Source organism: Hyla sarda, chromosome 3 (assembly GCF_029499605.1).
Source record: "Hyla sarda isolate aHylSar1 chromosome 3, aHylSar1.hap1, whole genome shotgun sequence".
NCBI classification, from domain to species: Eukaryota; Metazoa; Chordata; class Amphibia; order Anura; family Hylidae; genus Hyla; species Hyla sarda.
Genome location: NC_079191.1, coordinates 132,104,480 through 132,127,333, shown reverse-complemented (window position 1 = coordinate 132,127,333; position 22,854 = coordinate 132,104,480).

Below are 22,854 nucleotides of genomic sequence, written 5' to 3'. Positions count from 1 at the left end.
TGGTGTGCTTTCACTTCTGAGCCATGTTGTGCGACCGCAGATCACGTTACACCCACATATGGGGTATTTCCATACGTTACAAATTTTGGGGGGTCTTTTTTTTTCCCTTTTACCCGTAATTTTTTTTTTACACCAAATGTGGCCTTAAACTGTTGCCTTGAAATACGACAGGGCTCTGAAGTGAGAGAGCGGCATGCGCATTTGAGGCCTAAATTAGGGATTTGCATAGGGACGGACACGGCAGTGTTCCCCAAACAGGGTGCCTTCAGCTGTTGCAAAACTCCCAGAATGCCTGGACAGTCAATGGCTGTCCAGGAATACTGGGAGTTATGTTGCAACAGCTGGAGGCTCCGTTTTGGAAACAACGCCATATGAGGTTTTATTGGGGGGGGGGAGGGGGGAGTGTAAGGGGGTGTATATGTAGTGTTTTACCCTTTATTTTGTGTAAGTGTAGTGTAGTGTAATGTGGTGTTTTTAGGGTACAGTCACACAGGCGGGGGTTCACAGCGAGTTTCCCACTGCGAGTTTGAGCTGCGGCAGAAAATTAGCTGCAGCTCAAATTAAAGCTGGAAACTCACTGTAAACCCCAGCTTTAAGTTTGAGCTGCAGCAAATTTCACATGGGCGGGGGCTAACCTTCAACTGTTGCAGACCTACAACTCCCAGCATGCACTGACAGACCGTACATGCTGGGAGTTGTAGTTATGCAACAGTTGGAGGCACACTGGTTGGGAAGCACTAAGTCAGGTAACAGATTACCACAGTGATTCCGCACCAGTGTACCTCCAGCTGTTGAAAAACTACAACTCCCAGCATGCATGGTCTGTCAATGCATGCTGGGAGTTGTAGTTTTGCAACAGCTGGAGGCACACGGGATGGGAAACACTGAGTTAGGAATCAGACTGTGTTTCCCAACCAGTGTGCCTCCAGTTGTTGCAAAACTACCGGAGAGCCGAAGGGCATGCTGGGAGTTGTAGTTTTGCAACATCTGGGCCTGTCAGATGTTGTCGAACTGCAATGCTCAGAATGCCTGGACAGTCTACGCATACTGGGAGTTGTAGTTTTGCAAACATCTGGAAGTGCACAGTGTGGAGACCACTATACAGTGGTTTCCAAACTGTAGCCCTCCAGATGTTGCCTTTGGCTATCTTGGCATGCTGAGAGTTGTAGTTGTGAAACTACAAAGCAGCAGAGAAGATCACTTATCAGATCTTCACTGCTGCCTCTGTCTCAGACACCCCCGCCTGCATTCTGCAGCCGCTAGTCCTCGCCACCGCTGATCCCCCGCTGTCCCCACGTTGTCTGCCGCCGGTAACCGCCGCCGCCATCTTTACCCCGCTCTGCCCGGACTGCCCAGTCCCAATCGGCCAATAACAGGGGATCGGAGGAGGTGGCACCACTGCCACCTTGCTCCTATCCTTTAGGATGATCTGAGCTGTCTCTGACAGCTCCGATCATCCCTATTTTCCAAGCTATCAGGTCACCAGAGACCCGATCAGCCTGGAAAAGCCATCGATCACAACAAGGGAGGGGGTCTCAGGACCCCCCTGGGCGATATGCCAGGATGGCTGCTGATAGATATCAGCAGTCATCCCGTTCCGATCACTTTGCAGCACCGTACATTTAAGGCTCTTGTCGTTAAGGGATTAATAACATCCAACAGACAAACAAAAGGGGATAACACATAGGGGAATTCCAGGTGATCCATCAAAAACTGCATCACCTCTCTCCGAAAGGGTTCTACACAAACATGTAGAGGCGAGCCCACAGCCGCATTACACCTGAAACAAGAATCTGAAGAAGAGACACCAATACGGAACAACCTAACCGGAGTGTAATATAAACATAGAATTAGCCGAAGCTGAATAAGTAGATCCCTTGCACTAACCACCGTTGGGCAATGTTTTAGTGACTTCCCGCCACTGATTTTCCGTCATCCATTTTACAAAAGCCAACTTAAAGGGATCTGGACCCGCTGACCTGAGTCAGAGGTTTAGGGAGGTCAATGGTACCCAGAAGCAGTTCCACATCAGAAATAACCGGGGTCACATGAAGAGAGCCAAATTGCGCCACCATCGCATGTCTCAACTGAAAGTACCAAAACTGGGCACTCCAAGGGAGATTAGAGTGGTCACATAGTTCTTGGAATGAAGGGAAACTCTCCAAACACATGCATGGTGAATTTGACTCTGTGATCGCTCCAGAAACCATTTGCCTCCAACTCCTGCAGGTGCTCAAAATGAGAGTTCCCCCACAGAGGTGCTCTAGGAGACTTTACTGGTAACGGAAAGCATCTACAAACCACCGCCGACACCTCAGCCACAGTTCTAATAGGGGTTAGCAACCTGGAAGCAAAAGTATATCTATACAGGGTATTAGTTAACTTTTCATACAAACCTAATTTTGCAGTAGAGGCATTCGCCAGATCCAGGTCGATCCACCAGGCAGCATATACCAATTAAGACGCTAGAAAGTGATTCTACATGTTAGGAGCAGCTAAGCCACCCCTCTGCTTGGACGCCTGGAGTAGCGCCTGACCCCATCGCAGAGGTTTGTCTTGCCAATAAAAGGACCTCAAAACATCACTCAGCTTTGTAAAAAAAAAACTCTTAGGGGGAATCAGAGGAGAGAGATGGAAAAGATATAAAAACTTAGGAAGATGTATCATTTTAAAAATATTAATTCTGCCAGCCAGGGAAAGAGGCAAAGGGGACCAGGCGTGCAATTCAGCTGTTACAGATAACAAAACCAGTTCTAAATTCAACCGTACATAATCCCACACACAAGCAGAAACCTCCACTCCCAGATATCTAAATTGAGTAACCGTTTGCAACCCATGAGGAAGAGATGATACAGGATCCATTGCCACAAATAAAGACATCAGTGAAGACTTAGCCCAATTAACCTTGAGACCATAAAGGTAGCTAAAATCATCTAGGACAACAAGTAAGGCCCCAAGGGAACCCTGGACATCCGCTAAGTAAACCAGAGTGTCATCCGCATACATGGATATCTTCTCCTCCAAGAAACCTCTACGGACCCCATGAATGCAGGTGGATGCTCGGATGGCCACTGTCAGTGGCTCAACTGCCAGGGCAAACAAAGAGGAAGAAAGGGGACAGCCCTACCTCGTTCCCCTACCTAGCTGAAAGGACTCAGAGACCTCCAGATTAGTTCGTACCATAGCTCTATCATACAACAACCATAACCACGCCCGTAACCGTGGACCAAACCTAAGGACCCCCAAAACACCCTACAGATATAGCCATTTCACAGAATCAAATGCTTTATAGACATCCAAGCTAACCACATATCCCCCAGAGGCATCCTGTTTTGGCCGCAGCTATATTAAGATGTAACCGCTGAACATTAATATCTGTAGCTCTCCCCGACATAAAGCCTGTCTGGTCAGGATGAATGACAGTGGCTATAACCTTACGCAACCAGTAAGCTAACATTTTTGCCAGAAGTTTAATATCTACGTTAAGGAGGGAAATGGGTCTATATGAATCTGTTAGAGACGGATCCTTTCCCGGCTTGGGAAGAACCACAATAAGGGACTCCCTCATGGAGTCAGGGAGTTCCCCTTTCTCCAAGGCCACACTGAAAAGATTCTGTAAAATAGGGATCAGCCGCTTCTCATTCGCCTCGTACCAGTCTCCAATCATGCCATCCAATCCCGGGGTCTTTCCCGTCTGCAGAGAAGCAATAGCCAAAGAGACTTCCTCATCAGAAAAAGGGAGATCTAAAGCAGCTGCCTGAGCCATGGTCAAGGGGGTAAGAGGCAAACTCTTCAAAAAAGACACTAAGCCGTCTGGAACAGTTGATAATTGAGAGTTATAGAGATCACTATAAAAGTCCCGAAACACATTATTAATAGCAATAGGGTCAGTTTCTAGCTTCCCATTAGCTCCCTCTAATACAGGGTATAGCAACCCCAGGCCTTCTCTCCATAGCCAAATACGCCAACAACCTGCCATTTTTATCCCCAAATTTGAATAATGCCACCTCCCTGTCCACCATTCTCTTTTGAATCTTCTCCTTCTGAAGGGTCAAGAGAGCTCTTTGGGTGTTCAACCATTTACTTTCAGCATCAGGGGAAGGGTCCCTCACCACCTCTGCCTCCAGAACCCCAATCTCAGCCTGAAACGCCCTTTCCCTAGCCGAGTAAACCCGCCTCTGTCCAGCAACCCCCGCCATAAAGGCCCCCCAAACATGCGTATTATAAGTATCCCATTGAACTTACTTGTCAGGGTGGGAAGTATTGTGTTCCCAAAAACAATTATGGGCTTCTAGCAATGATGCCATCCCCACCTCCTCATGCAGCCAGCCGCGATGCATCCCCCAGACATTGGAGGAGTGACGAGGGCCTAAACCTAAGGACATTATAAGAGCTGAGTGGTCAGAGATCCCCCTACTGGTGTAGAAGACATCTCTTACCAGATGTAGAAGATCAGAGAAGGCATATGCCAGATCTATCTTGGAGAACGATTTATGCACTGCTGAATAGAAGGAGAGTAATGGGTCAGATAGATGCTTCCAGCACCAAACCTCAGTAAGGGACAACGCCGCACTCCAGTTATTAAGACCAGGAGAGCCAGAATCAGCTGCACCAGTACTATCAACACTCAGATCTAGGACCGCATTAAAGTCACCTATAATGAGAACAGGCAGAGAGGGAAATGTTAACAATTTAGACGTAATACAGTCTAAGACATCAACATGGAACAGAGAGGGGACATACACAGACACCAACAGACAACTAAGGGCATGCAGGGAACACTGGACAATCACAAACCTACCAAAATGATCACAAGCTACTTGATCAATAACCAAGGGATTTAGTAAAAAAAATAGAATGGATAAGTGGAATGATAGCCCCTCACCATCCATGCACTCTTTAGGGCAAGAGTCTTCTGACCAGTTAAATGTCTTGACAGTAAAGTCTTGAAGTGAACAGCAGGAGCAGTCTATCTTGAACTCAGTCCGAAGGAGCCGCATCAGGAGCCTCATCCACCCACTGCAGAGCCTCAGACGGGGAAGTGAAGAATCTGGAATTTGCCCATCTACCACCCTAAGGCAGGCCGGAAACAGCATGGCATAGCGGTGTCTCTTGGAACGCAGCCGGAGATGAACTTCAGTGAACTGGTTCCGCTGCATGGGTAGCTCCACGGAAAAGTCCGGATAGAAAGCCCCCCTTCTGTCATTGAAGCGTACTTCTCCTTTGAAGCACTGCTCTCAGGATAGTGTCTCTATCTCTGTAGTGGAGGAGTTTTGTCAGAAACGGTCTAGGAGGAGCTCCCGGGGGGACGGTCGGGCAGGAAACCCGATGCGCCCTCTCCACTGTAAAGTAGGGTGAGAAGGTATCAGTTGGTAAAATTTCCTTCAGCCAAGTTTTCCGCTTTCTCAGGAAGGCCCACCAGGCAGATGTTGTTGCGCCTAAGCCTATTCTCAAGATCATCAGCTCTATCCAGTACAGTCTTAATTTGTTGCTGCATGGAGGTTAGTTGCGTAGGAATAGGTTGTAAAGTGTCTTCAACAGTGGAGACCCAGTACGTTCACTGAGCTTTTGAGTCTCATGTCAGAGGATCACAAATTCCTGTCGGAGTTCAGCATCTTTGGAAACCATCATGGTTTGGCAAGAAGTAAATGCCGCCAGCAACTGCGTAAACTTCTGATCCACAGAGTCTGCCTGACAGGAAGAATGCTGAGGAGAACAACATCTCTCAGTGCATGGAGAGCCGGAAAACAGTAGGAGAAGGTACAGGGGACAATCCATCCGCTGCCTCTGCTGGTCTGGTAAATTGGCTTTAGCAGCATGCACCGAGACCTTAGAAACCAGCGGGGTAGGAGCACAGGAATCGTGTCTAGTATGGTCACTGGCAGGTGGAGGACCTTCATCCGAGGAAACCTCATCTTCTGTAGATTGCCTAGCAGCCTCAACCGCATGCTTAGACTTCTTGTTGCGTCCTCTCGGACCCCCCATATTAATTAACAGTGTAAGCACAACAAAGTCCAGCAAACCAGTATTGCAGAGCCAATAGGGGTGAATCCTAGGGTATCACAGGGCCAAGGCAGACCCTCAGGAAAATGCAATGCAGGTGGGGAGAGCAACAGAGGGCTCAGGAAGAGCTAGGAGAACAGGACAGCACAGAGTTCACCACAGCCAAAGTACAGCAGCAGCACCTGGGCACTCACAGGAGAGCAGGGGGATTGGGGGACAAATCCCCTCACTGTAGGGCTAGAGATATGGACACAAGCCCCAGCCAGTATTGCCCAGCAGAAATAGAATCCAGAGGGTCAGTAAGGCTCAGCAGGGATTGCAGGGGTTAAGTCTGACTCACCCTGCTTCTTCAGCAGCAACTGCAGCTCACTGCCAGTGCCGGCACTTCCTGGGCACGGGAGTAACCAGGGAAACCAGAAGCCCTGCCCACGAAAGTCCCCAAATAGTGGATAGCCTTTTCTTAATAAAAGCCTCTATAGCCGCCCCACCACCAGCACTCTGCTCACTGACCGCTCCTGCCTCCACCACTGTTGTCTTCAGCAGTTCTCTGCTTTCTGGCCAGCAGCTCCATGGAGTCCTCTGCCCCCTGCAGGGCCGACACCGCTCCCGTCCCTGTGCTCCTCTCTCCCTCAGCGCTCGCGCCCAAACTAAGCACTGGAGGTATCAGCAGGACCTACGCAACTCCCCCGGAGCAAAAAGGTGAGTTAGGACCCAGTCAGGATAAATTTTTATTAGGGAAAGGGTTAAATGGCATTTATTAACTTTTTTTTTACACTTTTTTTTTGCAATGTTATAGCTCCCATAGAGGGCTATTACACTGCACACACTGATCTTATACACTGTTCACTGCAAAGCCATAGCTTTGCATTGATCAGTGTTATCGGCGACCTCACGTCCCAGCTGATCAGGACACTGCATTTTCACTGCGGTGGTCCCGATCAACCCCACTGAGCAGCCAGGAAGGTTTCACTTTCGTTTTAGACGCAGCGCTCAAATTTGAATGCTGCGTCTAAAGAGTCAATAGTGATCGCTGCTGCGTGCTATTAGCCCCAGGTCCCGGCTTCAGATACATGCTCTAACCGACCCGATATGACACGGGGTCACCGCGTGACCCTGTGTTATATCACGGGAGCCGGCCAAGAACGTAAATATACGTCCTTGGTCATTAAGGGGTTAAGGAATAGAAGCCTTGTCCCCAAGGCTCGCCCTCGCCAAGTAAGCCAAAGTCTTACCATTCTTGTCCCCAAACTCAAAAAGAGACGCCTCCTGATTGGCCATCTTCAACTGCATTCTATCCCGTCAGATAATTAAAAGGGCCCAAGCCCATTCCCCCTCCAGGGAGCGATCCCGAACAATGGACACCTTCAAAACCCGCACCTCAGACTGCAACGCCCTCTCCCTGACCACGCAAAGCTCCCTCTGACCGGCTACACCCGCTAGAGAAGTTCCTCTCACTGTGGCTTTATAGGCATTCCACTGGACCAAAGTACAAGGGTGAGAGGCATTATGTGCCCAGTAATCAGTGTGGGACACCCCCAAAGCCTCTGAGACAACATCTGACCTTAACCAACCGGGGTGTATGTGCCAAATCCTTGAGGCAGGACAGGGACCCAAATTCAATGTAAGAACTAAGGCAGAGTGGTCTGAGATCCCTCTACTGGTGTATGAAATGTCTCTTACCACCGGGAGAAGATCTGCCGACGCCAAGGCAAGGTCGATTCTGGAAAATGACTTATGAGCCACAGAGTAGAAGGAAAAAGTGGACTTAGTCGGATACTTCCATCTCCAGAGGTCAGTGAGGCCCAACGCCAGTTGCCATGAAGAGAATGCAGAGGAGCCCGAGTCAGCAGCAGTGGTGCGATCGATCAGAGGATCAGGAACCACATTGTCACCTACAAAAAGCACAGGGTCAGACGGGAAAGACACCAGCTTATCTGTAATCACATCAAGGAAAAAGACCTGAAACGGAGGAGGAACATAGACAGACACTAGATTAAAGGGGTACTCCGCCCCAGGACATATTATCCCCAAGATGTCAGATCGCGGGGGTCCTGCTGCTAGGGACCCCCGGGATCTCGGCTGCAGCACCCCGCTTTCATTACTGCACAGAGCAAACTCGCTCTGTGAGTAATGACGGGCAATACAGAGGCCAGAGAATTGTGACATCACAGCTCCGCCCCCTCATTACATCACTGCCCGTCCCTTAATATAAGTCTATGGGAGGGGGCGTGGTGGCCATCACGCCTCCTCCCATAGACTTGCATTAAGGGGGCGGACCGTGACATCACGAGAGGCGGATCCCATGTATCGCCCGTCATTACGCACAGAGCGTGTTTGCTCTGTGCAGTAATGAAAGCGGGGTGCTGCAGCCAAGATCCCGGGGTCCCAAGCAGCGGGATCCCCGTGATCTGACATCTTATCCCCTATCCTTTGGACAGGGGATAAGATGTCCTGGGGCGGAGTACCCCTTTAAAGCTCAATGATTTAACAGTAGAGTGCACAATCACATACCTCCCGAAGTGGTCACAGGACACCTGAGACACCACTAGAGGGAGGGAGTTGGAGGACCGAAACCCCCGAGCAAAATTAGAATAAGAGGCATAAGAACCTCGTGCAATCCAAGCTCGCTTAAGAGCCAGGATCTTTTGCCCAGTAATATGGGTCTCCTGAAGACAAATCTTCCCAAAATCCAGACAGAGAGCCCTTTTAAATTTAGAGATTAAACTACGGACATTCCAGCTCACTACCTTTAAAATCCCCATATCGGCCTACCAGAACATAGGGGAGCGGGAGGGGCATATAAAAGCAGGCACGAACAAAGGAGAGGAGAGTACCGGGAGCAATCACACCACAAACAGACAACAAACAGGGCACACACAGAGGAAACAGCAAAAAAACTAAGAACCAAAACATTCCCATCAACACCCTGTCTAACACTGAAGAGAAGGACAAAAAACCTAAACCCTAAACACAGTGCAGACCTAGACCCAAAACTCTAATCCGAGGAGAGCATCAGATAGAACGCCAGCCCTGAAAACTGAAAAGTAATAAGGCAGAAATAACTATGGGAATCTTAACAGGGAGCCAGAACCTACAGAGGCCCTAAACCAGAAGACACTATGGCGGAGATTTATCAATGTCGGTGTGAGGTTGAAATCATTTAAACCATGTCAGTGCTTTCTATGTTTTGCATGTCTGTGCAAAATTCATCAACCGTGCGCAAGCTTGTTGATAAATTTTGCTCAAACAGACATCCCATCATGTTTCTACCACCTGACACATTGGTACGTGCACTCCTCGGTGTTCTATGTTTGTGCAAAATCTGTTGCCTTTGCGCAAAGTTTTAATTAGAGATGAGCGAATTTTTTAAAAATTCGGTTTGGCCGATTCGCTGAATATTCCCAAAAAATTTATTCGCAGCGAATTGATATAAAAAAATGTCTATTTCTGGCCTACAGAAAGGATCAATAGGGGTGTAGAACACTTGGCCTTGTCCTAACACGCATAGGGAGTGTGCTGTGTAACTGAAATAATAATGTTCTTCATTATGATATGCAGATTACAGGCATCGCTATTAGAATCACTGCTGCAGAGCATCTGGATGTGGCAGATTTTTTATGTAAATTTTTATTTTATTTAATTTGAATTTATTAAAATGTATTAATTACCCATTCTGGTGAGTATCTAGCTGGCAAACCACCGTGAGGCGAACTACCACCTGTTCCAGCCCCTGCTTCTCAGCGCACCCCCATACTCTGAGTGCCCACTTGAAAAGGGAGGGACTGCTGTACCAGAAACTTGGACAGGAGCACATTCAGCTTCTGTGCCATTGGATAAGTGGGCGCATGAAGCTAGAAGTGGCTGCAGGGAAAAAGCTTGTACTTGTATCTTAAAATCGAGCTGGCGGTCCTCCGCCAGGCGAGATACTACCTGTTCCAGCCCCTGCCTCCCAGTGCCCCCCTGGCTGTGCAAGTGCGAATGTTTCATTTAATCAGTTATGGTTCATTGTTATCGCTCCAAGCTGTTTCATTGTATTCTTGTGATCATTCCACAGGTAATATGATGTCGACGACCATAGGGCCTCAGTTTTGAAAAGATTACATCGATTTTTTTAAATTTAAGATTTATGTTAGATTCCCAAGTTTAAGGTCCCGGTGTTTTCTTTGAACTAATACTGTATGACCACAAAACCCAATCTAACAAGGAGTCACAATGACAGTGCCTAGAGGTGGCAGCAGCATGAGGAGACCATAATCTAGCAGAATTACACAGCCTGGAGTTGGCAGCAGCATGAGCAGACAATAGGGCTTCACAATCCCTAAGATTAAAAGATGAATTTTCACATTTAAATCGAAGATTTATGGTAGCTAGTGCTACCATAATTTTTTTTAGGTAATGTTCCAGGCCCAGCAGCATCAGTAAACCATATAGTGGCTGAATGGCACAGCTTGGAGTTGGCGGCAGCATGAGTAGAACATATAGTGGCTGAATGGCACAGCCGGGAGTTGGCGGCACTATGAGTAGAACATATAGTGGCTGAATGGCAAAACCTGGAGTTGGCGGCAGCATGAGTAGAACATATAGTGGCTGAATGGCATAGCCTGGAGTTGGTGGCAGCATGAGTAGAACATATAGTGGCTGAATGGCACAGCCTGGAGTTGGCGGAAGCATGATGAGACCATATGGTGGCAGAATGAGACAGCCTTGAGGTGGTAGCAGCATCAGGAGTCCTGAAAGTGACCTGGTGACAGAGTGGTGCTGTGGGTGGCAATACCAGTACCTGGTGACAAAGGTGGGTGACTAAAGGTCTGATGTGGAGGAATGTTTGTAACTGGGGAGCAGCGCCTAAAATCTGTTTGGCACTATCCATATTTGTGAAGTGTTGGTGTGGCACCATGGTCAATCTATTCTGATGCATCAGGCATTGGTGGGTGGAAATCCTGGCTGATCCATGCCTGATTCATCTTCATAAAGGTCAGTCTCTCCACATTTTTCGTGGACAGACGAGTTCTCCTTGGGGTGAGTCTCTCCACATTTTTCGTGGACAGACGAGTTCTCCTTGGGGTGATTATGGGACACGGTGGAGGATGAGTAGGCGGAGTCGCACACTGATGCAGGACCAACGACCTGAGAGCATGGAGGCAGAAGCGGCGGGACCTGTTCAAGTTGCTGTTGTGGCTGTGCAGGAACCACATTCACCCAGTGGGCCGTAAAGGACATGTATTGTCCCTGATCATAGTTACAGTTGCACATGTAGGCGCTGCTGTGCACTTTGGTAAACTTTGGTAGAGTGGGGTGGTGGGTGTTAATACCAGTACCCGTTGATGAAGGTGGGTGAAAGAAGGAGACCCTGGCATCAGATGTGTGGCATCAGTGGGGTGGCAGGATCAGAATAGTAGCTGAGGCAGGTAGGCAGAAGAAAACGGTCTTTTCTGTCAGTGTCTGTGTGCACAAGTAAGTATTGAGGATATGCATTACGTAAAACGTAACTTTTAACATTATTCTTAAGATAAAATATATGGCCCCAAATTTTTTTTTAAATCTAACACACGGAAAGGTGTGCAAAAAACACCATGTACCACCAACATCACCAAGTATTTATGCAATGCAAAGACCTCTGAAAGGTGGAAGGGAACAACGTATGGTCCATTGTTACAGGTGGGGGTAAAAACTTCCCCTTTAAGGCCCAAGGCCCTACTCTCGCACTACCTTATTGGCAAGTGTTACTTGTCCTAAAAAGGGCAGCCCCACACAGGAACCTCACCCTATTTCCACCTAAAAATACTGCCATTTCCCATGGTTTTTATTTCTAAATAGGGAGCGGTTCCTGTGTGGGGCTGCCCTTTTTAGGACTAGTAACACTTGCAAGAAGGGAATTAATAGTGCGAGAGTAGGGCCTTACAGGGGAAGTTTTTACCCCCACCTGCTACAATGGACAATACGTTGTTCCCTTCCACCTTTTAGATGTCTTTGCATTGCATGAATACTTGGTGGTGTTGGTGGCACATGGTGTTTTTTGCACACCTTTCCTTTTGTTAGATTTCAAAACATTTTTGTGTCCATATATTTTATCCTAAAAAAAGTTAAGTTTTAGCTAATGCATATCCTCAATACTTACTTGTGGTCTGATGCAGAGGAATTTCTGAAACTGGGGACCAGCACCTTAATTATGTTTTGCAGAATCCATGGCAGCACAATGAGAGAGCCTGGAGGTGGTAGCATCAGCATGAGGAGACCATAGAGCAGCACAATGAGAGAGCCTGAAGATGGCAGCATTAGCATGAGACCATAGAGCAGCACAATGAGAGAGCCTGGAGATGGCAGCATCAGCATGAGGAGACCATAGAGCAGCGCAATGAGAGAGCCTGCAGGTGGCAGCATCAGCATTAGGAGACATATGGCGGCACATTGACAGAGCCTGAAGGGGGCAGCATCAGCATGAGGAGACCATAGAGCAGCACAATGAGAAAGCCTGGAGGTGGCAGCATCAGCACCAGGAGACCATATGGCGGCACAATGACAGAGCCTGGAGGTGGCAGCAGCAGCATGAGGGCCATGCCAACTGAGGGTTGAGTCGGATTAACCCACCGACTGTTGACTGGGGGTGTCGGATGTCACTTGGGATGAAGTGGATGACCGAGTAAACCAATCAATCATGGCTGCTGGGTTGCTGGTCAAGACACGACTGCTAGCTGACACCGTGAGCTCGGACCTCTCGCTGCGACTCCTGCTACTACATGCCCCTACTCTGCTGTGACCTCTGCCTGTACCTGATGAATTTAGTCTTCTGCCACTCCTCTGTGCATGTCCTGGCACTTCACTGCCTAACATACTTAGTGCGTATATGAGGGGAGTACAATACTCTTCACTACGCTTAAAACAATATTTGTCTAAAATAGCAGCAGGTGTGTACTTTTGGCTGTCCTTTAACAGTATCTAGGCCCTTGACAGATTAACAGGTACAAAGTAGTACACTACTTAGATATAGGTATGTCAATGCACTTATGAGGGCAAAAAAATGTGCTACAGCACACTTAAAAAAGTATTAAATAAGTATTTGTGCACAACACCAGCAGTACACAACAGTGCTGCAGCACACAGTCGCTGTGTACTAAACCCAAAATTGCACTCTTTCACAGACTAATAGGAATGGACTGCTGGGTATGTATTATACCGTCTACAGCAGTGTTTCCCAACCTTTTTCGGGTCGGGACACCCCTCGGAATTTTTTTTTCCTGCGGGGCACCCCTACCGAGGTTGACGAGCAAAATAAAAAAAGGAAAAAATGGTAAAAAACGCAATGCACTATATCTATTTATCAGTGGGTATGTAGTTTAAAGTGCTGCTTTATAGGGCAACTCACAAATGATGTCTTAATTTGCATTGTTGCCTTCTCTTCTCCATTTGGTCCGGGCCATCATCACGATTTCTTCCACACACAATTCTTCACTGTTAAACCTGCAAAACAACCCTATTAGGCTCCGCACTTTTTTTTTTTACAGATGGGTGTACATGGGTGACAGATGGGTGTAGAGGAGTGTACATGGGTGACAGAGGGGTGTAGAGGAGTGTACATGGGTGACAGAGGGTTGTAGAAGAGTGTACATGGGTAACAGAGGGGTGTAGAGGAGTGTACATGGGTGACAGAGGGGTGTAGAAAAGTGTACATGGGTGACAGATGGATGTACATGGGTGACAGAGGGGTATAGAGGAGTGTATATGGGTGACAGGGGTATAGAGGCGTGTACATGGGTGACGGGTGTAGAGGAGTGTACATGGGTGACATAGGGGTGTAGGGAGGTGTACAAGGGTGACAGATGGGTGTAGAAGAGGGAACATGGGTGACGGGGACATAGTGGGTGACAGAGGGGTGGACAGGGGTGACAGAGGGGTGAATAGGGGGTGGACATGAGTGACAAGGATGTGGTCAGAGGGGTGGACAATGGAGGGTGAACATGGGTGACAGGGAGGGACATGGTGACAGAGGGTTGGATGGGGGGCTGGACATGGATGACAGGAGGGTGAACATGGGAGACAGGGGGTCAGAGGGGTGGACAATGGTGACAAGGGGGGTAAAAATGGACAGGAGTGACAGAGAGGGTGACAGGAGACTGGGGTGACAAAGGGACAGATGTGTGAACAGGAGGGTGGACATGGGTGACAGGGTAGACTACGGGGGTAGACGGGGGGTAAACATGAGTGACAGGGATGGACAGGGGAGTGGACAAGGCGGACATGGATGACAGGAGGGTGGACATGGGTGACAGGGTGGACATGGGTGACAGGGAGGTGGACAAGGAGGGCATGGATGACAGTGGGGTGGACAGGGTTAAGAAGGGGTAACAGAGGGGTGGAAAGGGTACGGTGCCTTAAAGGAGAAGTCTCATGTAGAAAAAGTATTGTGTTTTAAATGCAGAAGCAAAAGTTATATCACTTACTTTACCCATCTTGTATGTAAAACCTGTTTTCCTAGCTTCTTTGTTCAAAGTTCAGCAGCTCCCTGTTCTGATGACTTGCGACCCCCCATTGAGCTGCATTATGCTGGGGGCCATGATGTCACAATTTCTCATAGTTCTGTGTGCTGCCTGCAGCTCAGCCAGCTCTGTGCACGGCCAGGGCACCTCCCATGTGCAGCTTCAGCCAATCATAGTAGCCCCAGTGAGCTGAGCAAGCGTCTTCATCTCCTCGGCAGGGAAGCACGATCTGACAGCCAGCTCAGTGTTTATAAGAGCAAGCATGATGTCCTAAGAAGAAGCAGAGGGGGAGGGGGAGATCCCTGCTCTCCCCTGCACTGATCACAATCTGACAGCAGGTCAGTCTGAAAGAACGATGTCCTGAGAATAGAAGCAGCGGGAGGGGAAACACTGAGCCTGCTGTTAGGAAAGTGATCATTGTCTAGGTCAGTGTATCCCAACCAGGGTGCCTCCAGCTGTTGCAAAACCAAAACTCCCAGGCATGCTGGGAGTTGTAGTTTCACAACAGCTGGAGGCACCCTGGTTAGGAAGCACTGGTCTAGGCTGGGCTACTTCTGTAATGAACTGGGAGACAGGAAGTCAGGGACCTCCATGGACCAGGAAGTACAGATCTTTCAGAGGGGATTGCAGGAGAAGGGAGAGGGTGAGATACATGAGGAGCAGATTGTCCGAATGGTGAGCTGATGCACTTTCACATGATATAAAAAAAAATTGTGACTTGGTCCATGATACTTCTTCTTTAAGCAAACTGGCCCTCGCAGCTTGCAGTTCCACGGGAGGCACGGGAGTCGCAAGGGAGAGGGGGACGCAGGGCCCACGCAGGCTTCTCTTTCCCCCCCTGTGCCGTCAGTCATAAGCACGCAGGCTGGGGCGGGACATTTACAAAAAAAAATCACAGCAAAATCCTGCGGCACCACGGGCAGGGCCGAATGGCACACACACGTGTGCCACGGCACCGCGGTTGGGAATCACTGATCTGCAGACTAGTATAACCAGCAGACTATTTGTTGTGGAACAAAGAGGGCAGAAAAATTAGCTACAGTACACTTAAAATACTTATTGGAGTAAAACACCAGTCGGTGATTACTTTTACCTGGACCATCACAGTATCTAGGCCCTTGACAGGTACTGTGAGGGCAGAAAAATGTGCTAAAACATATTTTTGCACAACACCAGCAGTACACAAGAGTGCTGCAGCACACAGTCGCTGTGTACTAAACCCAAAATTGCACAGTATTACAGTATATAGTCCCTTGGAAGATTAACAGGTACAAAACAGTACACTACTTAGATATGGGTATGTGGTATGGACTTATGAGGGCAGAGAAATGTGTTACAGTACGCTTAAAAAACGTATTGGAGTAAAACACCATCCGGTCATTACTTTTGTCTGGACCTTCACAGTATCTAGGCCCTTGACAGATTAACAGGTACAAAATAGTACACTACTTAGATGTAGGTATGTGGTATGCACTTGTGAGGGCAGAAAAATGTGCTAAAACATATTTTTGCACAACACCAGCAGTACACAACAGTGCTGCAGTCGCTGTGTACTAAACCCAAAATTACACTCTCTCAAAGACTATTAGGAAAGGACTGCTGGGTATTATACCGTCTACAGACTAGTATAACCAGCAGACCATTTGTTGTGAAACATAGACACAGAGTAGCGCTGAAATATTATTCCTCCATCCTCTGCTAAGGTTTCTCAAACTGAGCCAGCTTGTTCAAATGTATGAGGAAACACACAGCTCTCTGCCCCTCCCTGTAATTCAATGCTGTAGAAAGTGAATGGGAGGTTAATGGTTGCAGTAAAAAAAAAAATTTCAGTGAAAAACGCACTACTGTCTGTCCACCAGAATGCTCACGTAACTAGGAGGTGAAATGCTGCTGGAAAGGTTTTTATGTGTAACATACAAAGCACTGTCAGTCCTATCTCTCTGCAGTGAAAGGATGAAGTAACTAGCCGGAATATGGCTGCCGATTATATAGGGCTGTGACATCACAGGAGTGACTGGCTGCTAATGTGCTGCATCCTGCATGTGATTCAGGGTCATCCCGCCTACCCTTGTTCTCGCCTTCCCAGAGTTCCTTGCCCCATGTCCTCACATGTGGATCCACCATTTTAGATGCCCTGGAGCCTAGACCGCACTAAATGGAGTTTAATGAATCCTGGCGATATTCATATTAGTTGGAAATAGAATTTTTGAAATTCATAACAAATTTGGATTTGTGATATTTGATTCGCTCACCTCTAGTTTTAATATCTAAACAAAAAATGCGCACTAGTAAATTATTTTGAAAAGCATTTTTTTTTCTACGGTACAGGAGCATGTAGAGAACATCGTAAAAAATATTCTATCAAAAAAAGACGCAATGAAAGTCACTGTGCAAATTTATGCTAAAAGAAATACACAAGAAAAAGGGGTAAACTCAATGATAAATATCCCCTAATCTCTCTAAGCTAACTAACAACCCCAAGGGGAGAGAAGAGCCGCAGCAGTCTACATCAGTCCGGTGAAAAAGCAGGAGGAGCCACATCCGCCCACTGCAGAGCCTCAGCAGGGGAAGTAAAGAACTTTGTGGAGGAGTCCTCTGCTTGCGTAGCTCCACAGAGAAGTCCGGATAGAAATAGACCCCGCAGTCGTTGTAAAGGACCTCTCCTTTGATTCTCACCACCCTCAGGGCAGCATCATGTTCTCTGAAGTAAAGAAATTTGTTGGGGAAGGGACCCGGGGGATCACCCAGAGGGGAGGCTTAGCCGGGACTCGATGCATCCTCTCAACAGAAAAGTAGGGAGAGAAGGTGTCAGCAGGCAGGATCTCCCTCAGCCAAGACTCAAGAAACACCACAGGGTCAGTCCCTTTCGCCTTCTCCGGAAGGCCCACCACACAGATATTGTTGCGCCTGAGGCAATTCTCAAGATCATCCACTCTCCCATACACTCCTTGAACCTGCCTTTGCAGAGTAACCACTTGCTGTGGTACAGGGTGCAGTGTATCCTTTACAGTAGAGACCCGGTGTTCCATCTCAACCATATGCTCTCAGAGCTTCTGTGTCTCATGACAAAGAAAAACTAAATCTTGTCTCAGCTCATCCACCTTGGACACCATGATGGACTGATGGAGGTGAAGGCCTCCAAGAGTTCGGTGAACTTATGATCTATGGTGGCAACATCATAGGATGAACGCTCAGGTGACTGCTGCTGTTCCAGGCTCAGGAAGCCCTCAAACAATGACAAAGGCGGGTCAGGCAAGTCACCCCCAGCCGGTCTTGAGATCTGGATTATTGGCTCAGCGATTTCGCCGCGGGCACTGACACTTTTGTTGCAAGTGGGGTCTGAGCACCAGTATCACGCTGAGAAGGACCACAGGAGTGGGACCGGCCATCATCAGAGGAAACATCTTCGTCAGAAGTCAGCCTGGAGGCCTCAGCATGCATTTTGGATTTCTTATGATGACCTCGGAGCCCCCCCATAACTCTCCACTAGCACCCGCAGAGTACAGCCAGGGAAGGTAGAGCACCAGGAACAAGTCCAGATAGTCCGGAACACCACAGAACAGGTGAATAACACGAAAGCAGGTAGAGCACCATAAATCCCAGCAAGTCCACAGCTGCAACAGAGGGATGCAGGTACACCAATCCCAGGGTACTCACAGGGAGGCAGAATGGAGAAATTTGGGGAAAGTCTAGGGGGAATCACTCTAGCAGTACAGGCCCCGTTCTCCCCCTTCACAGGCTTCCACTTCAGGGGTTGCTGCTTCAAGACGTGGGAGTTGTCATGGCAGCCAGCACCCTGTTGAGGCCCTGCCCACGAAGTCCTAAGATTGGAGCACAGGAAATGTCCCCAGATACAGAGCACAGGGCAGATGCAAACAGAAGCCGGACCCCGCACTTGCAGCTCTAGAAGAAGACCGCTGGGACCTCCGCCTCTCCTCCGTCAGCAGCAGAAGACTGCCCCCTACACCTCCAGCTGGAGCTGCTGCCGCCACAGCCACCTGTACACAGCACAGGATCCCACCGGAGTGGCAGCCAGGAACACAGAAAAGTCTCGGAGAACACCATCTAGAAGATGTTCAAGAAACAGGGTAATTCAGGCCGGGAAGGCGGGAGCTCACACAAGTGCTGCCAGACAGTCCGTCATTCAAGCCACACCCCCTTGTTGGTACAAGGTTATAGTGTGGGCAACACTGATGAAACTCATACTATATATATTCTTTCTGTGGCCCCATCCTTTGGTAATCTCCAGTCTTCTGGATATGGTAATGAGCCGGCTTGATGCATGGGGCCATACCCAAGCCCCTCGTATATCGTGATGTCCTGTGTTCTGAAGATCTGTGTGCACTGGCTTCTTCATTGTAACATTTCTCTCTGTGTTGAGCCTGCTATCCTGCAGAATGGATTATTTTTGTTTCCTATAACAACTAATCACAGCTCTTATTTATCATATTGCTATGGAAAAATAAAAGTTGAGCTGTGTCATTTCACAAAATCAGATAACTTTGGCACAAATCAATGCACAAAATGAAGACGCACAGCGCACGCTAGTTGGTAAAATCATGTAAGGTCATGAGAGAAGTCTGGGAGGGCATTGTAACGTCTTCTATTACTGTTTTGCCTTGCCATATTAGCTCCAGGTGCAAGGGAAAATATTGTCTTGAGCATATACTGTAGAACTAAGCTGACCTAGAAACTCTATCCCACACATTGAGAATTTAGTTATTAGAAAGAAATACACTAATAAACCTTTACCTTCTACTTGAGTTGCCTGACTGTGCAATATGTTATAACCATGGGATATGAGATGTTACTGGTTTCCAGTCCATTCTAGAAGATTCTCATCAATGGACCTTGAGAATAAGCAACACTGAGGCAAGTGTCCTTTAATTATTCATATGTTGTACATTGCTATAGGTAAGGATCTATTCAGTGATTCTAATAGCAGAAGATGGCTTATCATTATGTTCTGCGAAAAGAGGAACATAAATATGGAATAGTAAATTATGCATGGTGGATCTAATGAGATAGCATGCGGTCATTTGGAGTAAAATTACATTTAAATATAACCATTGTGAAGCATATTTTTGGGGGATCTCTGCATTTTGCTAATCCTGTATTATACCTCTTGGAAATGTATGAATAGGTAAGGTCTTACCATTCCGATTGGAAATTTCAAACAGTGCAGGATATGCAAAGACACTCCGAATTGATTGTAACATTCAGTTGTTAATTAATTTTATTCCAGAAGTAATAACAGAAGATTGGGACAACTAAAACATGAGAATTGACAGGTTTTTCTTTATCATTATACATAACTATTATACGTATAATATGTGTAAATGTCCGAACTATCAAAATATAATGTTAATGATCTCCTACGGTTAACTCCGTAAACGTTTGCTGCGTTTTTGTGACATCACATTCCAAAAAGAATTAATAAAAAGCGATTAAAAAGTTACATATACGCAAAAGTGTACAGATAAAAGGTGCAGATCACGGCGCAAAAAATGAGCCCTTATACAACCCCATATATGGAAAAATGTGGTCAAAAGTGATTTTAAACATATTCATTTTGTTGAAAAAGCCGCACAATAATAGAAAAGCATATAACATGGGTATCATTTTAATCATACTGACCCACAGAATAAAGAATACATGTCATTTTTACCATAAAGGGTACAGCATGAAAACAAAATCTTTCTTTTCAATTTCCCCACACAAATAATATTTGTTTGGTTGCACCATACATTTTATTGTAAAATGATTGATGTCATTATGAAGGACAGTTGGTTGCGCAAAAAAAAAAAAAAAAAAACAGCCCTCACATGGGTCTGTGGATGAAAATATAAAAGAGTTATGATTTTTAGAAGGCGAGGAGGAAAATCAAAAATTCAAAAATAAAATTGGCTGTGTCCTTAAGGCTAAAATGGGCTTTTTCCTTAAAGGGGTACTCCGCCCCTAGACATCTTATCCCCTATCCAAAGGATAGGGGATAAGATGCCTGATCTTGGGGTTCCCACCGCTGGGAACCCTCGCGATATCTCCTGCAGTACCCCTGTCATCTTGTGACGTCATAATCCTCCGGTGCTTGCATCGCCAGTGATTAGGTGCGGGGCGAAGCTCGCTTGGAGCACAAGATGACAGGGGTGCTGCAGGAGAGATTGCGGGGGGGGGGGGGGGGGTTCCCCCGTGATCAGTAATCTTATCCCCTATCCTTTGGAAATCTCACAATACACGGCTCCATTCATTCTTTCCTTTACATAGATTAGTTGTCCTGGTCTCCTGACAGAAAAACAGCCCCAAAGCATGATGTTTCCACCCCTATGCGTCACAGTAGGTATGGTGTTCTATGGATGCAACTCAGCATTCTTTCTCCTCCAAACACGACGAGTTGAGTTTTTACCAAAAAGTTCTACTTAGGTTTCTTCTTACCATACTGTATGACATGCTGCTAATCCTCTTCTGGATCATCCAAATGCTCTCTAGCAAACTTCAGACGGGCCCAGACAGTACTCTCTTAAGCAGGGGGATACATCTGGCACTGCATGATTTGAGTCCCTGGCGGCGTAGTGTGTTACTGATGGTAGCCCTAAGGAGCGGGGCCGCACGCGCCGGGTCAGCACAGACGGGGAACGGGTCTGGTAAGCGAGTCGGGATGCGCATCGCGAGCGGGCGCGTCCCGCATCGCAAATCGCATCCCGGCTGGGAGCATTATCGCAGCGCACCCGGTCGGCAGGTCTGACTGGGGCGCTGCGAATAAGAGAACGCTGTGAACGCTCCGGGGAGGAGCAGGGACCCGGAGCGCTCAGCGTAACAGTACCCCCCCCCCTTGGGTCTCCCCCTCTTTTTGGAACCTGAGAATTTGAGGATAAGATTTTTGTCCAGGATGTTGTCCTCAGGTTCCCATGATCTCTCCTCTGGGCCACAATTCTCCCAATCCACCCAAAAAATTTTTTTTACCTCTGACCATCTTGGATGCCAGGATTTCTTTCACAGAAAAAACGTCAGAGGACCCGGAAACTGGAGTGGGAGAAACAACTTTGGGAGAGAAACGGTTAAGCATGAGTGGTTTAAGGAGAGAGACATGGAAAGCATTGGGAATACGGAGAGAAGGAGGAAGAAGGAGTTTGTAAGAGACAGGGTTGATCTGGCACTTGATTTTGAAAGGACCAAGATAACGTGGTCCCAGTTTATAACTGGGGACACGAAAGCGGACATACTTGGCGGAGAGCCATACTTTGTCTCCGGGAGAAAAAATGGGGGGAATTCTTCTTTTCCTATCGGCATGTTTTTTCATCCGGGATGAAGCCTGTAAGAGAGAATTTTGAGTCTCTTTCCATATGGTGGAGAGGTCCCGAGTCACCTCATCAACAGCGGGCAGACCAGAGGGCATGGGAGTGGGAAGGGGAGGAAGAGGGTGACGGCCGTACACCACGAAGAATGGGGATTTAGCAGAAGATTCGGAGACTCTGTAATTGTACGAGAATTCGGCCCATGGTAGAAGATCTGCCCAGTCATCCTGGCGGGAGGAAACAAAATGTCGCAAATAATCAGCCAGAACCTGATTAATTCTTTCTACTTGCCCATTAGATTGGGGATAATAAGAAGATGAAAAATTTAATTTGATTTTGAGCTGATTACAGAGGGCCCTCCAGAATTTAGACACAAATTGAACGCCTCTATCCGAGACGATATGCGTGGGCAGCCTGTGAAAGCGAAAAATGTGTATAAAAAATAGTTTCGCCAACTGAGGCGCAGAAGGAAGACCTGGAAGAGGGATAAAATGTGCCATCTTGGAGAATCGATCAACGACCACCCATATAACTGTGTTGCCATGGGATAAAGGTAAGTCAGTAATAAAGTCCATACCAATCTGAGACCATGGTCGTTCAGGGACAGGCAGAGGGTGGAGGAGACCAGCAGGTTTCTGGCGAGGGGTCTTGTCCCTGGCACAGACTGTACAAGCCCGTACAAAATCAACAACATCAGCTTCCAGGGTAGGCCACCAATAAAATCGAGAGATGAGCTGGATGGATTTTTTTATGCCAGCATGGCCTGCGAGGTGTGAGGAGTGTCCCCACTTGAGAATCCTGAGGCGCTGGCGTGGAGAGACGAAGGTCTTCCCTGGAGGAGTTGTCTGATGGAAGCTGGAGAAGTGGAGATCAGACAGTCCGGAGGAATAATGTGTTGCAGGGAGGCTTCCACTTCAGAGGCATCTGATGAACGAGAGAGGGCATCAGCCCTAATGTTCTTGTCAGCAGGGCGAAAATGAATTTCAAAGTTAAATCGGGCAAAGAACAACGACCACCTAGCCTGGCGAGGGTTCAGCCGTTGGGCAGACTGAAGATAAGAGAGATTTTTGTGATCAGTGTATATA